Source organism: Trachinotus anak, unplaced genomic scaffold (genome assembly GCF_046630095.1).
Source record: "Trachinotus anak isolate AG129_WGS33_773 ecotype Australia unplaced genomic scaffold, CSIRO_AGI_Tana_v1 ptg000016l, whole genome shotgun sequence".
Lineage (NCBI taxonomy): Eukaryota > Metazoa > Chordata > Actinopteri > Carangiformes > Carangidae > Trachinotus > Trachinotus anak.
In genome coordinates this window covers 2,999,929-3,017,100 of record NW_027273867.1, presented here as the reverse complement: position 1 = coordinate 3,017,100, position 17,172 = coordinate 2,999,929, and positions in this window count along the sequence as shown.

The following is a 17,172-nucleotide window of genomic DNA, read 5'->3' as shown; positions in this document are numbered from 1 at the left end:
TATATAGTTTACCCAATTTAGACTCCCACTTTTTAATTTTAGGTGGTGATTTCAACTGTTGCCTCAATCCAGTATTGGACAGGTCTTCAACTAACCCTTCCAAACGATGTAAATCTGCCCAAGTGATTAATTCCTTTCTTGAAGACTACGCTGTTTCAGATCTATGACGAAGTATGAACCCCACTGCTCGGTCTTACTCCTTTTTCTCCCAGGTACATCAGACATTTTCCCGGATCGATTATTTTCTAGTCGATAACCGTTTACTCTCTTCAACCGAAGCCTGTCTATATAATGCCATAGTCATATCAGACCACTCCCCCCTTACAGCTACTTTTAGGTTTGCACACAACACTCCTAGACCTTGCTGGAGACTTAGTTCCATCGAATTGTCCCAGGAGGAATTGTGCACTTTGTAGCTGACCAAATAGGATTTTTTGTTGAGGTTAACTCTTCTCCGGACATCTCTTGTACAACTCTGTGGGAGTCACTAAAAGCGTACCTGAGAGGCCAGATAATTTCATATATATCTTATAATAAAAAGCAAGCTCATCAAAGCTTGTCAGATATAACTGCACGAATTTCGCAATTAGAACTGGCATACACAAACTCCCCCTCACCTGACTTATTGAAGGAGCTTTTGCTTGAGAAAAATAAATTTGACACCTTATCAACCAGTGAAGCAGAGAATATGCTCTGGAGATCCCGACATTCATATTATGAATTTGGCGACAAAGCCAGTAAGACTCTTGCCCATCAACTTAGACAAGCGGCTGCCTCACAACTTATTACAAAGATTCAAACAGCTGAGGGTTATACACATGACAATAAAATAATAAATGATATGTTCAGGAATTTCTATAGTTCAATTTATTCTTCTGAGCATGATTCTTGTCCCACATTTGACAGTTTTTTCCAAAATTTGAACATGCCCACTATTAGCGAAGAGTCTAAGAACATATTAGAAAATCCTGTTACTGCTGAAGAATTGAATGTGGCTATTAAAACACTTCAGACTGGCAAGAGTCCGGGGCCGGATGGGTTCCCATCTGAGTTCTTTAAGAAATTTTCCACCCACCTAATCCCTCACATGCTGAACATGTATAATGAGTCTCGAGTTAGGTGTACTACCCCAGTCGTTAAGAGAGGCATCTATATCCTTGATCTTGAAAAAGAATAAGGATCCTAGCCATTGTGGATCTTATCGTCCAATCTCATTACTGAATGTAGATGTTAAGATTTTAGCCAAGGTGTTAGCATTGAGATTGGAGAAATTTTTACCCCAGATAATTTCCCCTGACCAAACGGGATTTATAAAAAATAGATTTTCTTTTTTTAATATCAGACGACTCCTAAACATTATCTATCATGATTCAGATCCTACCACCCCAGAGCTTATTATGTCCATGGATGCTGAAAAAGCTTTCGATAGGGTGGAATGGGGGTATATGTTTTATGTATTAGATAAGTTTGGCTTCGGGAAACAATATATTAAATGGATTAGACTTTTATATAGCATGCCAGTAGCATCAATTTGTACCAATGGGATGTACTCTGAGCATCTTGCAATTTCTCGTGGAACAAGGCAAGGCCCCTATCACCACTACTTTTTGCATTGGCCATAGAGCCTTTAGCAATAAGACAGGACACTACAATGATTGGCTAATTCAGGGAGGGACTAGAGCAAAGAATTTCACTTTATGCGGATGATATGATGCTGTCTGTTTCACACCCGGACATCTCTATGCACAGGATCCTCTCCATCCTTAAGAGTTTTGGTAAAATTTCAGGGTATAAAATAAACCTTCAGAAAAGTAAGGTGTTTCCTATTAATTCCCTGGCCCGCACTTATTCTTTTCACACATTTCCCTTTAAGGTTACTCATGATCAGTTCACATATTTAGGGGTGCAAATTACAAACAGTGCGTTTCTGCAGTGGCAAAACAGAGGACTGCGCACACAGCAGGACCTCTTTATAGATGGTTCATTTGCCTCCTTTCAGCAATTGTGCATTAAATTTCTTATTCCACATACACACTTCTTTCGATACTTACAGCTGCGTGATTTCATCCGCAAACAACTGCCTCATTTTCCAGAATGTCCCCCAAGCTCTGATATTGACTGTCTATTGGCACCTGTGCAGTCGTTTAAAGGTATAATATCTAACCTATATAGTGCACTTTCATCCCTAAAAACCCTGTCCCTTGACATTATTAAACATAAATGGGAGCAGGATTTAGGTGAGACCATACATGATGAAACTTGGGATGCAATACTAAAAAGGGTTCACACCTCCTCTATCTGTGCAAGGCATGGACTGATACAGTGCAAAATATTGCATCGGGCTCACTGGACCAAAGAGAACTTATCAGAGAGATTCCCAGACATAGATCCAGCATGCAGTCGTTGCAAAATGACCCCATCCTCATATTTACATACGTTTTGGAGCTGCTCCAAGCTGACGACCTACTGGACCTCGGTGTTTAAAACACTCTCAGAGGTACTGGAGGTATCTATAGCCCCCTGCCCCATCATAGCTCTATTTGGAGTACCGTCTGTTGTTTACAGTTTGAATAATTCCCAGTGTGACTTTCTGGCTTTCTGTACCTTGCTCGCTCGTCGCCTAATACTTCTGAAATGGAAAGATGCCACCCCTCCATCCTACACACTTTGGATCAGAAATACTTTATCCTATATGAAGTCACAAAAAATAAAACACACACTTAGAGGCTCAGCTGGCAAATTCAATAAGATTTGGCAACCTTTCCTGAGATACATGGAAGAGAAATCAGAGCTGAATGGATCAAGCTAATTAGGACAACCACTGACTTAATGACATTTATGACAACCAGCTTAAATACTATTATGTATGTACTGTACTTTTCCAATGTTTTTTGTTGCTGTTGTGTTTTTTTTGTTTTTTTTTATTATAACATTCTCTTCCTTTTTATGTTTAAATATATCCTCTTCCGACATGTTCAACATACATTGTCTTAGATCTACTCATTTATTTATTATTCCTATTTTTATTATTATTTATTGATTTTTTTATTTACTTTTTGGGGTGGGGATTCTGTTCTGTGTGTTCCTGTATGTCTATGTTCTGTTGTGAAAAAAAGCCCAATAAACAAAGTTAAAAAAAAAACAAAAAAAAACTAACGACCCTGCTCTTTAACATGTAAACCACTGTCTGTGCACTGAAGGACACAAACTGTGATGTGGGTTCATCACAGAACATTGTCCACTTTCCATCTGAAAAGGAAATTAAACTCCTTGAGAATAAAGTTATCTTATGTGAGTTAAATTCTATCTTTTTAAGGTAATAAATAATTGTCCCCTACATGGTGTGACTCCATCTTATGAAACAGTTCAACACTTTTACAATATTTCCTCAACTCTGCAGATGTTCTCAAACGTGTCAAAGGTGTTTTTGACAAAGGTGTCACAGAACCCAGGTGAAAATACCTGGAACTACATGAACTACATTAATGTCACAGATATTTTATTTGAAAATGAAAAATAAATCAAAAAGATTTTTATAAAGATTTAATTTAAATGATGAATGCCACTGGACATTTAGCAAACTGTATACTGAACACACATTGAGGACGTGGGGAGTTAGAGAGACGATGATGAGGACGTCCAGGACGGTTCTCAGAGACAGGAGGGAGAAGGGGAGCAGGTTGCAGCACCTCAGGCCACCGCTGCTGACCAAGAGGACGCTGCATCCAGGCCGGACTCAGTTCTCATTTGAACCCGCTGACACAGTGAAGGTCATTAAATAATCTATAAAATCAGAATCAGAATCAGAATGAATTTATTGCCCAGTATGTTTCACATACAAGGAATTTGTTCTGGTGATTGGTGCAGTTGGAGGTTCTTGGAGGTTCTTAGAGGTTCTTGTAAACAGCAGGTTTACACAGTTTTAGTTTCTGCCTGTATGTGGGAATCAGGTGGACCATCACATGGTCAGAGTGGCCCAGTGCAGCCCGGGGGACGGCGGGATAAGCACCACTGATTGTGGGGTAACAGTGGTCCAGAGTGTTCCCCTCTCTGGTCGGGCAATTAACAAACTGTCTGTATTTGGGCGGTTCGTGGTTGAGGTTACCTTTGTTAAAGTCACCAAGGACAATAACTACGGAGTCCGGGTTGGTCCGCTCCACACACAGTATCTGCTGTGGCCTGTGGTGGGATGTAAACACCGACCAGGATGAATGAAGTGAACTCCCGGGGGGAGTAGAAGGGCCTGCAGTTTATGATGAAAGTCTCCAGGTCAGGAGAACAGTGCTGCAGGATCACTGTCACGTCTTTGCACCAGCCACTGTTTGCATAAAAGCAGATTCCTCCACCTTTGGTTTTGCCGGACAGCTCTGTGTCGCGATCCGCTCTGATGAGTTGGAAGCCGGCCAGCTCCAGCGCAGAGTCCGGATCGATCCACACAGCCACGTCTCCGTGAAGCACAGGACGGAAGATGAAGAAAAGTCTCTGTTCTTCTGCACCAGTAGCTGAAGTTCATCCAGCTTGTTGGGCAGTGAACGCACCTTGGAGAAAAAGATACCTGGGAGCGGTGTGCGGAGTCCGCGCCGGCGGAGACGCGCAAGCGCACCGGCACGTTTTCCTCTCCTCCGGCGTTTCACTGCGAGAGCAACGGTCAGTGACCTCTGACCAAAATGTCCAATAATTCCACAGGTGAGTTGAGAAAGGTGGAAAAAATCCTCTGGAGTTGTTTCTCTGATGTTAATGAGCTCTTCTCTGGTGAAAGAGCTCCGGAAACCAAGGCAGAAAACTGGATTTACAAAGAAAATAAGGCCAAAGAGTGCGCACCAACACACAGAGGCAGCCATCCGCGGCGCCAGGGCAACAGAAATTATGAGGCGGTGGTTGTGAGCGGATGACAGGCTGGTGAACTGCAGTCAGGATGAGACACTGCTGGCTCACACATCACAGAAACTATCACATAGAAGCTCAATGACTCTCGAAATTAAAATTCCCTGCAGGAAACTGAAGGCATTTATGAAAAATCATATCGGCCTCTTATCAGTGAATCCAGTTAAGCGGCGAATATATCGATAAAAAAACAATTACATTCCTGAAAAAAAGTGTAAGTGACGAATAACTGCGACAAAAATCAGCGTACCTTGATTTGTGTGAAAGAAAACTCACCTTTGTGCTGTTTATTTACTTTTCATACCTACTTTTTCTCATCCTTACGAGCGAAAAAGTAGTAACCTAGCAACCATCCTCGTTCCCGAGACACAGCACGGCCGCGGCCAGAGTGCGCAGTGGTGACGTCACTCAGAAAGAAAAACTATATTATATTATAAAACATCCATGCGTAACGCGTTGTCTTAACACGGTATTTTCTGTTGTCTTAAGACGGAGGCTCATGAGTTTGCTGCATATTGATAAACGTTTCACTTGACATTTCATTATTCATAAACAAACTGCTGAAGTGCAAATTCTGACACAAACTATGTTGTTACACATCCTCCGCATTTTTAAGTGGTTATACGGAAATTCTGGAGGTTTCTTAGCGCCTATAAGGCCTATACCTGTGAATTAGGTAGACTACAGTGACAGAGAGAGCAGGAAATACCACACCTCATGTTGTTCCCTCTTTTTCTCTCAGTCTCTCTGTGTGTGAAGTTCACTGTGACTCTTCTTCCCTCCACAGTCCACAGGGACAAACTGACTCAGAGACTTGGACAGTTAAATAATAATGATGTTGTGTTAACGCTCACCTGCCTCAGCCTTCAGTTTCCCTCCTTCTGCTGAATGGAGTCTGAGCTCACTGAACACTTTCACTTTAACAACGAATTGTTATGAAGAGCAGGCTCTGGAGGAGGAGTTGCCTCAGGAGGATCAGGAAGGAGGAGGGTCCTACACTGATCAGAGGTTATGTAAGCGGTTGAGCTCAGGTGCTTTGTCTACCTGCTGCAGAACCCTGGGCTCTGCCCTGGCAACAGGTGTAAATGTGTGTTCCTTTGTTCCTTAGACCTAGCAGTATTTGCCTGAGATGTTAAAGTTATGTTAGTAGTTGTTTTACATCATTAGTTTTGATGAACTTAGATATTTGTATGTGTAATTAACACACAACTTACATTTTGTGTTCAGATAAAAAGCCAGCATCAATATTTGTCCACCTCCGTTGCCTAGAGCTACGGCTGCCTGTACATTTAAGCCTGCAACCTGCAATAAACCATATTTGGATGGAACTGAACTTCTCCTGGTGTCTCATTGTGTCTGACCACATGACTACAGTGTTCAACCATATTACCTGGAAACCAGCACACCACTGTACAGCCTTTAATATCAAGTCTCTTTTACAGGTGCATTAGTGCCACCAAGTGGAATGAAGTGTGGATCAAGTGTCCAGTACCCTCATATTCCAAAAATAACGAAATAAATGAAAAATCCCTCATATTCTCTCAGTCAGGCTTGTTATAGTAGGATAGGAAGGATTCACCCACATTCCAATGAGGTCTTTTGTAGTACATCTACTTAGTCAAAATGTACTTTTATCTTTTTATCTAAGAATCAGAATCATTCTGTCAGTTTGAAATTTTTGACAATGAAGCATAGCATGCTCCACTGTTTCTTCTTGTCCACAGTCGTCACATTTTGTCTGATTCTTGAAATGATTGTCTCATCTCCTGTTCCTTCCTGCAAACCTAACTTCTCCCACTCTCCTTTGGATTTGTAAACCCATCATCCTCCAGTCTTTGCTTAATAATGCCTTTTATTTCTGTTTTGCTTAATCTAACTGCTAAATTGAGAATATGTTCTTTGTCTCCTTTGCCTCCTTGTCTGCTGTTTTATTTCCTTTAATGTGTGTGCTGCTATCCATAAAAATATTACTAAAAGCCCCATCATCTGAACTCTGTATAGTGTTTGTTGTACTTCTAACAATATCTCACTTTCAGTTGCTCCTCCCCTCTGCATTTAGAGGAAATCACATGACTTAAGCTTTGGTGGAAAAGTCAAATTAATCTCCTTTCTAACCACTGCTCCTTTGACCTCAGTGGGAAACGTAATGAGGTCAAGGAAAGATGTGAAGGAGAGGTCATAAGGACTTAGGAAAAGAATTTGACTGCACTGACACTAGGATTTTTTTAAACAAACTTTATTTATAAAACAAAAAGGGGGGGGCAACCCTTTCACAATATTTACCTGACTAATTAATAAATAATAAGTTAAATAAAGCTACTTACATATTCATTCATTTCAATAAAGCTACATGTATGCAGATGTTTGATACTCAACAGATTTCAACAAATGATCACAAGAACAGGCAACAACTCAGAAAACAACTCAGCCACACTGTGCATTTTCACATGTATAGTTTGTTTGCTCATGGTCAATAAAATAATAATTTAATATCACCAAAATCTCAACACGAAACTGAAAACAGTTCTCTAAAGAAATAACACAATAAACCAACCAATCTACCCTCCAACTACAATGAAGGTCCATGTCCAGCTGCAACAACTAGACTCAGTGTGTTCTGTAAAGCTCAGTTCCCCACCGTGTTTTCTGGCTTAGGGAAATTAAAGGAGCCCTACACGATCGAGTTGGAGTCTGATGCGGTCCCATATATGCTGTCATCCCCACGCTGCGTGCCTCTCCCATTGCTCAACAAGGTGAGAGCAGAGTTGAACTGCATGGAGGATATGGGAGTGATCTCTGAAGTGACGCATCCCACACCACGGTGTTCTGGCATTGTTGTACTGCTGGGAAAATACTGATAAGGCTGTGCATGGACCTGACACACTTAAATAAGTGGGTTCGGAGAGAGAGACACATCCTTCCAGCAGCTGACCATACACTTGCTATGCTTGCAGAAGCAAAAGTCTTCACAAAGCTGGATGCAACTTCTGGTGTTCGGGCTTATCTGCCTGCCATTCAGGATCTCATCTGCCCCAGAGAACTTACAGCACCGCATGTCTCAGATGTTGGAGGGCGCTGTGTGTCATGCTGATGACATTTTAGTATATGGTAAGAACATGATACAACACAATGAGAAACTGCGTCAGGTCCTAATGAGGTATCATGAAGAAGGACTGACATTAAATGGAGAAAAACATGAGTTTTCCAAAGATCACATCATGTTTTACTGCAACACAGCAGAAGGTGTGACACCAAGCCCAGGCAAGGTCAGAGCGATCCAGGAGATGCCTGTGCCAAATGACGTCGGAAGCGTGAAAAGACTGATGGGAATGGCCAACTACCTCAGTAAGTTTTTGCCACACCTAGCATCGTACACACGCCCGATCAAAGACCTGCTCTTTGAGAAAAATGAATGGTGCCGGGAAGCACCACGGAAAGAGGCATTCTAGAGACAGAAAGCAGAACTGAGTTTCCCACAAGTTCTGGCTGCCTACTGACCGACAGCAGTGTAACGGCTGATGTCTTATCATTTGGCTGGAGCATGGAACCCAGCTGTATTCATCTCCAGACGTATGTCAGACACCGAAAAACATTATGCACAGATCGAGAAAAAAGGGTTGTCAGCTACATGGACCTGTTAACATTTGTCATTTTACCTCTTGGGACTGAGGTTTCAGTTGGAGACAGATTACAAGCCACTGGTGCCACTGCTAAGCACCAAGGCTCTGGATGAGCTCCCCCCCAGGAGTGCTGAGATTCAGGCTGAGGCTGCTGAGATTCACATTTGACATTGTCCATGTGCTGGGTAAGCGCATGATAACAGCAGACACATTATCAAGGGCCCCTGTGGAGCATGCATTCACACAAGAGGAAAAAGACAACAAGGCAGAAGTCAAAGTGTTTGTGGATGCAGTCACACAAAGCCTTTCCGCCACAGAAGCCAGATTAAAAGTAATAAAAGAGAAACAGAAAGCTGACCCGGTCTGTGCAAAGCTCATCAAATACTGTGTGGCCTGAGAGACATGCCCTCCAACCAGAGCTGGGCCTATACTGGCCAGAAAGGGAGAACCTCATTTTCGCAGGAGAGCTGCTTCTCAGAGGTGCATGAGAAAGGAGATCCTCAATAATCTTCACAGTGGACACCAAGGTACTGTTAAGTGCAGGGCAAGGGCACGCCAGTCAGTCTGGTGGCCAGGACTGTCTGTGCACATCAGTCAGCTGGTGGAAAAGTACAGTATTTGTTCACAGCATGGGGCAAAACAAATAGAGCCATTGCTGACCACACCAGTGCAAGACAGACCCTGGCAACGAGTTGGTACAGATTTATTCTTTTGGGAGAAAAAGACACACCTCCTTGTAGTGGACTACTTTTCACGCAACATAGAAGTAGCCCACCTCAATGTAGCTTCAGCTGCCACAGTCATGGCTGCTCTCAAGGATACATTCAGCCGTCATGGGATACCAGAAACAGTTGTGTCAGATAATGGGCTGCAATACAGCTGTGCTGTCTTTGAGGACTTTGCCACTGAGTACGGATTTACACCCATCACAAGCAGCTCGAGATATCCACAGACTAACCGGGAAGCAGAGCGCGCTGTGGCCACTGTGAAAGAACTGTGGAAAGGAGGAGGTGACAAAGCAAGAGTGCTGTGGTCACTCGCCAGCACAGCTCCTCATGGGCAGACAAATACGCTCAACCATACCACAACTTCCAACATCTTTACTTCTTCGGTGGCCAACATTATAACCCACGTCACAGAGCCCGTCCTTTACCACAGCTGCAGTCTGGCCAAAATGTGTGGCTTCCGAGAGAGAAGAAGCAAGGGACTGTCATTCAGAAAGCAACAACACCCAGGTCCTACATCATACACACTGATGAAGGACAAGTCACATGAAACCGCACACACATGCGCACAGTACAAGTTACACAACCACAGACATTACCCTCTGATACACCTAATGCAACCCCAGGTCCAGGTAACTCAAGATACATACACTCACATCACCAGAGACATAAGCAGTCCCAAACATACAGATACATTCAACACACCATATGTGACATCTTCAGGCCGAGTGTCACGCTCCAGTGCGGCTGGACTTGTAAAAGGACTTGTTAAAGACTGAGAGAGAGAGAGAGAAAAAAAAAGAGAAATGTGTTCTGTGAATGTTATGGAAAAGGCTGGGTAATGAATGTTCAGGTTTATGATATTGAGATACTTCTAAGGGTGTGTTACCTATGAAATATGTTTTATTATTAAGGGGCTTCTTACTAGAAGGGGAAGGTGTCCTGTAAAGAGGAACCTAAGTTATGTTAATGGTGTGATATAGACCTATTTGAGGGATAGACAGTTACTCCCGGTATTGCAGTAAACAAGTCAGAAAAGCTACTTTGGTCTGTTAGCACAGGGCAGTGTTAACATAACGCACACCTACATATTTATAAGTGTGCACCACCTCAATGTCCTTACCTCTATGACTGGCTGCAGTGTAGAATTGACCTGTGAAAGTCAGTGACCATCTCCTTGGTCTTAGAGGTCTTCTTCAGGAGGCAGTTCTTGTTGCTCCATTCACTGAAGGTCATCATAAGATCCCTGTACTCTCTTTCCTGTCCATTCCTGATACACACCAAAATAGATGTGTCATCCGAGTATTTCTGGATGTGGAGACTCAGAGTTGAATTTTAAGTCTGCTGTGTACAGGGTGAACAGGAACACAGCCAGAACAGTCCCCTGAGGAGCTCCAGTGCTGCTCACCACTGCCCCTGAGACACAGTTACCAGCCTGACGTACTGTGTTCATCTTGTCAGGTAATCCACAATCCAGGACGTGACAGAGGGATCCACCCCATCCCTTCTAGCTTGTCCCTGAGAATGGGGGGTCAAAGAACATAATCCTCACATAACCACCTGACTTGTCCAAGTAAGAACGGGTCTGATGGAGTGTGTAGATGACGGATCATCGTCTCCAATATGTTCCTGTAACAAACTGTAGGGGAAGCAGCCGCTCCAGTGTCTTCATGATGTGTGACGTGAGGGCCACCTGTCTATGGTCATTTATCTTAGCTGGGCGCCCTACTTGAGGTACCAGAACTGGACATGATGTTTCCGACAGGACAGGGACCCTCCCTGTTTGCAGACTTAAGTGGGAACTTAAGTAGGATTTTCTCCACAGTGCTGGAGTCAAGCCTGTTCCTCTTCTTACTCACCATTTCTCCAGCCTTTGAAAATACCAGTTGTTTCTGGTGACAGCCATTTTTGGATTTGTTGTTTTGTTGTGGTGCAGTTGTTTCTCTATTCATGAGGTCTGTTTGACGTCATCACCTCTTCAGGGTGGAACCACCCACTCGTGCTGGAGCCAGTCTTCCCCGTTTTCAGCTGGTCTCTCCTCCTCTTTTTTTTCGTAGCTCTAACCACCAATTCCCACCTTGCTGACTAATTGTACCACTTTATAAAAGCTTTGTTGTGATGTCACTAGGGGTGACTGTGATTCTGTGACAGCAGTGCCTCTTGGTATTGTGTTAACTAGTGTTTGTCGTGTGAGTTTTTAACACCAGTTAACTGGATTTGTGTATGTTAAGTACTGTTAACTCGATTGAGGCTGTAGTTTGGGGCTTTATGGGCTCTAGGTTTAGTTGTTTTCTTATCTTCATACGCCACACTCACGCACTTACACAACACTAGGTTGTGTGTTTTTCTTTGGTCAACAGGTATGACTAGTGCAGATTTATTATTTATTTATTATAGTGCTATTTATTATTTTAACAGCTGTAGATATGTCAGAGGGGATTCAGAGGAAACAGCTTTTAATTTTATTTAATGATTAGGTGCCAAATCATAAATGAGTTCTTTTATGTTTGACACTGTCAGTATATTTGATACCGATATTTTTGTACGTCTGCTGAAGAAAAAATTGAATGCAAGACTTTTACTTTAACAGTAACAGAGCATGGAAGAAGAATATTTCTCAGCGTTGATGTTGTATGTTTAGATTATTTGATGTTGACCAGATTAAACCTGTAGAGACTGTAATCTACTGCTGTGTGATGTTTTTACAGTTGAACTGAAAACAGGAAACAGAGCAACACAGAAGATCTGAGACAGAAAAACTGTGATTATTCTCCTTTAAATCTCCAGGAGCAAACATTCAGTGACTCTACAGTCACATCTGTGTCAATATACAAATCTTCAACGAGTCATAGCAGGATACATTTTCATTTCCAGAGCAGAGAACACAGAGTCCACCTCCAAATGACATGCCATAAGTTCCTGTGGAAATAAACATTATATACTATACTTCATCATGTGAACCAGAACAGTTCAGGTGACCCTGATTCATGTCTGGAGAGTTTCAGATTTTTACCAAACATTGTGAAACAATAGAGAAAAAGTTTAAAGGTAAACTAAAGGATTAACCCTATAAAGCCATTTGTATCATATTTGCTACGCGATTCTGAGACCTTTATCTCATCAACATGATCAATACTTTCCTTAAAAACCTGTTGTATATGATCTGACACATGAATTCTGCCCTCTATTGATTTATCATTCCACTGCAGGCAGTGGAAAGGCTTTTTGTTGGCCTTTTCAAAATGGCCGCTTTCATTAAATCATCCAGACGCTTTTGGCAGGAAAATCTTTGCTAATTTTAAAGAAGTTATGGTAAGGGTAACATTTATATTGTTACTCATTTTTTAAATAAATATTTGCTGCATTGAAACAATGCATAATTACTTAATAATTCATTCTTTATAATACAGTTAAATTGTGTTAAAAATGTGTGTATCAAATTTGATACTGCATGTATATAAGGTATATAAGGTCCCTGAAAACTAATGTCACATTTTTGTAATGTAATCTACATTATGCCTACCACAATACAAACACACACTATTTAAATGATTTAATTAATCTAATTAATGGCTGAAATGCCATCTTAAAATACATTTTGGGTATTTTCATAATAACAATTCCTCTGAAATCATAATCGCTATGCTATATTGACGAATTAGTTATGTGTGTATTTTTAGATGTCAAAAAGAATAGAAGAAGAGGATTGAAAAAGAAAGTACATTGAAAATGTCATCAACATGATAATGGATGGCAATTCAAGTGACATGGACCAGTTAGGGGAAGATGATGAGGAGGATGAGGAGGAATGGACTCCTCAGGTCATGCATGATGATGGAAGTTCAGATAGCAGTGATGAGGTTGACTATCAAGATGAAAGTGTAGCCCAGACAAGCACAGAAGTTTAAGGAAACAGAAGGAAAAAATCACAAGGTCTTTGCAGACAACTACTTTACATCAGTTCCCCTGGTGCAACACCTCAAAGAGAGAGGAATCCACTACATTAGCACGACCCGGATGAACAGGGTGAAAGACTGCACCATGATGGATGAAAAGGAATTGAAGAAAAATGGAAGAGGGTCAATGGACTTCAGAGTGAACCAAGACAACAACAACAACAAAGCAACAACAACAAAGCAATGAACCTGATTTCCTCTTTTGTTGGCATTGAAACTGTGGGAAATGTGAAATGCTGGAATCGCAAATCCAAAACTCACATAATGGTTCCCAGACCAGCCATTGGTAAAACATATAACAAGTTCATGGGAGGTGTTGATCTCCTTGACATGCTGTCTGCACTTTACAAGTTCAGCCTCAGATTCTGAAGATGGTACATGTACATCTGGTGGCACACTTTTACAGTGGCAGTCATCAATGCGTGGAACCTCTACAGAAGAGACCAGAAGAAGATAGAGGCCCAAATGAAACCCATGACTCTGCAAAGATTTCAGGCTTTGGTTAGGACTTCTCTCACAAGTGCAGAAAAAGCCAAAATCAAGTGTGGCAGACCACTATCCTCTCCAGAAGGGACTCCAACACCACCCCGTAAGAGGCCAAGCTGCAGTGTGCCTCTTGATGTGAGAAGAGATGGCATTGATCATTTTCCAACATGGGAAACCTGACAGAGATGCAAGCACTGCACCGGCAATCACTTCTCACATGTCTACTGTGAAAAGTGTAAGGTGCATCTTTGCCTGAACAAGAACAGAAACTGTTTTTTTGCCTACCACAAAGTGAAATAAAAAGGCTGTAAAAGGTTTTATGTTAAAAAAAACTGAAAAAAGAGAAAAACTGCCTGAAATGTTTTATATTTTCAAAATGCAATGGGCAAACTTTGTTTTTGTATCTAAAATTAACATTGTTGTGAGCAACGTAGCAAATGTGATACAAAAAAAATATCATAAACAAAATTATATAGCAAAACATTTTTTGGGGATTTTGTTAAAAGGTTAAATAAACATCTCAGTTCCAAAAAAATAGAATTTCTGGCTATTTTTTGATGGATCAGGCTTTACAGGGTTAAAGATCTGTTTGAGTCAGACACAAACACCCTGATACACACTGTTTCAGTTTCACGTGAAGTTCAGCTCTGTTGAAAGGCACTGATAGATAGATAGATAGATAGATAGATAGATAGATAGATAGATAGATAGATAGATAGATAGATAGATAGATAGATAGATAGATAGATGACTTTATTCATCCCCGAAGGGAAATTAGGTTGTTACAGCAGTCCGGTGTATTAGAATACAAAATATACAATAGAATAGAATACAGAGGTAGACAGAAAGAAATAAAGATACAGTATGGCATGATATAAATAATAATATACTATGTATATGCATATGTAAATAGAAAGTGCAAAAAGATGGATACAAATATTGTATGATGCAAAAAGAAGGATACAAATTTTGTATGAATATGATATATAATATCAATACAGTTAGTATTTGGAGTGGAGTGTTGTGATGATTTAGGGTGCAAAGGGTGACAGGTCATCTTGTGTCATCTTGGCTCTGACAGAGGTAGATGAGTTGTACAGTCTGATTACAGTAGGTAGGAACTGCTCTTCAGCTTGTCCAGTGTTTTGTGGAGGGGGTGAGAGGGATTGTCCATGATTGCCAGCAGTTTTGCCAGCATCCTTTCCTCCACCACCTCCTCCAGGGTGACAAGTTTAGAGCCAACAACAGACTCTGCCTTTTTGATGAGTTTGTTCAGTCTGTTGGCGTCCCAGGACCCCAGGACACCACAGCAAAGAAGATGGTGCTCGCCACAACAGACTGATAGAACATCTGCAGCATCTTGTTGCAGACGTGAAAAGACCTGAGCCTCCTCAAGAAGTAAAGCCGGCTCTGACCTTTCTTGTAGATGGCCTCTGTATTGGTGGACCAGTCCAGTTTATTGTCCAGTGTTACACCCAGGTACTTGTATGAGGCCACTAAATCCACATCCATCCCACTGATGCAGACAGGAGAGGGCAGGGGCTTGTTCCACCACCATCTTCTTCGTCTTTGCCACGTTCAGCTGCAGGTGGTTCTCACCACACCACTTCACAAAGCGCTCGACCAGGTCCCTGTACTCAGCCTCCCTCCCTCCCTCCACACACCCCACAATGGCCGTGTCATCAGAGAATTTCTGCAGATGACACGACTCAGTGCAGTACTTAAAGTCTGACGTGTATGTGGTGAAGAGGAAGGGAGACAGCACAGTTCCCTGGGGGGCCCCGATGTTACTGATCAGACGGCCAGACACACAATTCCGTAATCTCACAAACTGCGGTCTGCCCGTCAGATAGTCATCAACCCAAGTGACGAGGGGAGCACCCACCCGCATGTTCTCCAGTTTGGCCTTCAGCAGTCTGGGCTGGATGGTGTTAAAGGGGCTGGAGAAGTCAAAGAACATGATGCGGACTGAGGTGTCAGGTCTGTCCAGGGAGGAGTAAGCCTTCTGCAGCAGGTAGATGATTGCATCATCCATCCCAACATGGGGCTGGTATGCGAACTGCAGACATCAGAGCTGAACTGGCTCCTGATCCTTTTCTTCGCACCGTGTCGATCACCACTCGAGCTTTTTCTGCCCTGGTTGATGTCTCCACAGCAGACTCCAATTCACCATCAGTTACCACCCCACACTGCAGGAGTTTATCCAGCAGCTGACGGAGAACAGGTTCAGACACTCTGTCAATAAACTGAGTCCGAACAGACCTCAACTTATATATATATATATATATATTATATATATATATATATATATATAAAATTTTAACTACCAGTAACATGTTCAGATAAACACACAAATGTACATATTTTATATATCATAGCAGTGATATCACTGCTATCAGAAGTATTCAGATCCTTTATTGTAGAAAACTCCATTACAAACCACTGAACATGCAACTTCAGTAAAAACACTAAATTAGAATCAGGATATGAATTTAAAGTATGAAAAGTTAAAGCAGCAGAGAAATGTTCCCTGTGACTGTTACACTATTATCTCATGAAATCATTTCTCATGCATTGATGCTTATGCAGCACTTTATTGGTATTAAACTGTTTTATTTGAGGCAACTGCTGATTATTTTCTCAATTAATCAGACTACACCCAGAGTCCAAAGTAACACCTTCACTGTGCTTGTTTGTCCAATCAAGAGCCCAAACCTCAATGTGGTTGAAATAAATAAAAATATCAACATTTTTAAAAAGGAAAAGCAGCAAATTGAAATCTAATTTTAAAAATGTAATTTTCTGTCATTGGACTAATGGTTTCAGCTCTAACTGTACTTACTGTTGATCAGTTTAATCTTGAATAAAACATGGTCTTTTCTTAGAGCTTTATATGTTTGGTTAGTAAAGTAACCTGTAATCACAGCTGTCAGATAAATGTAGAGCAGTAAGAAGTTTCCTTCTGAAACAGAGAGGAAAAGTAAACACTCAGTACAGGTACCTATAATGTGTACTTGAGACTGAGAAAATGTACTTACATTCCTCCACAGAGTACTTTGGACAGGTAGTTTCGAGTACAGCTGTTCAACTGCTCATTAGCACAGATATCTAATCAGCCAATCACATGGCAGCAACTCAGCGCATAAGACGACCTGCTGAAGTTCAAACCGAGCATCACAACAGGGAATAAAAGGTGATTTAAGTGACTGTGAACGTGGCATGGTTGTTGGTGCCAGACGGGCTGGTCTGAGTATTTCAGAAACTGCTGATCTACTGGGATTTTCCTGCACAACCATCTCTAGTGTTTACAGAGACTGGTCTGAAAAAGAGAAAATATCCAGTGAGCAGCAGTTCACAGGGAGAAAATGACTTGTTGATGCCAGAGGTCAGAGGAGAATGGCCAGACTGCTTCGAGCTGATAGGAAGGCAACAGTAACTCAAATAACCACTCGTTACAACCAAGGTCTGCAGAACCTGAACCTACAACACGTTGAACCTTGA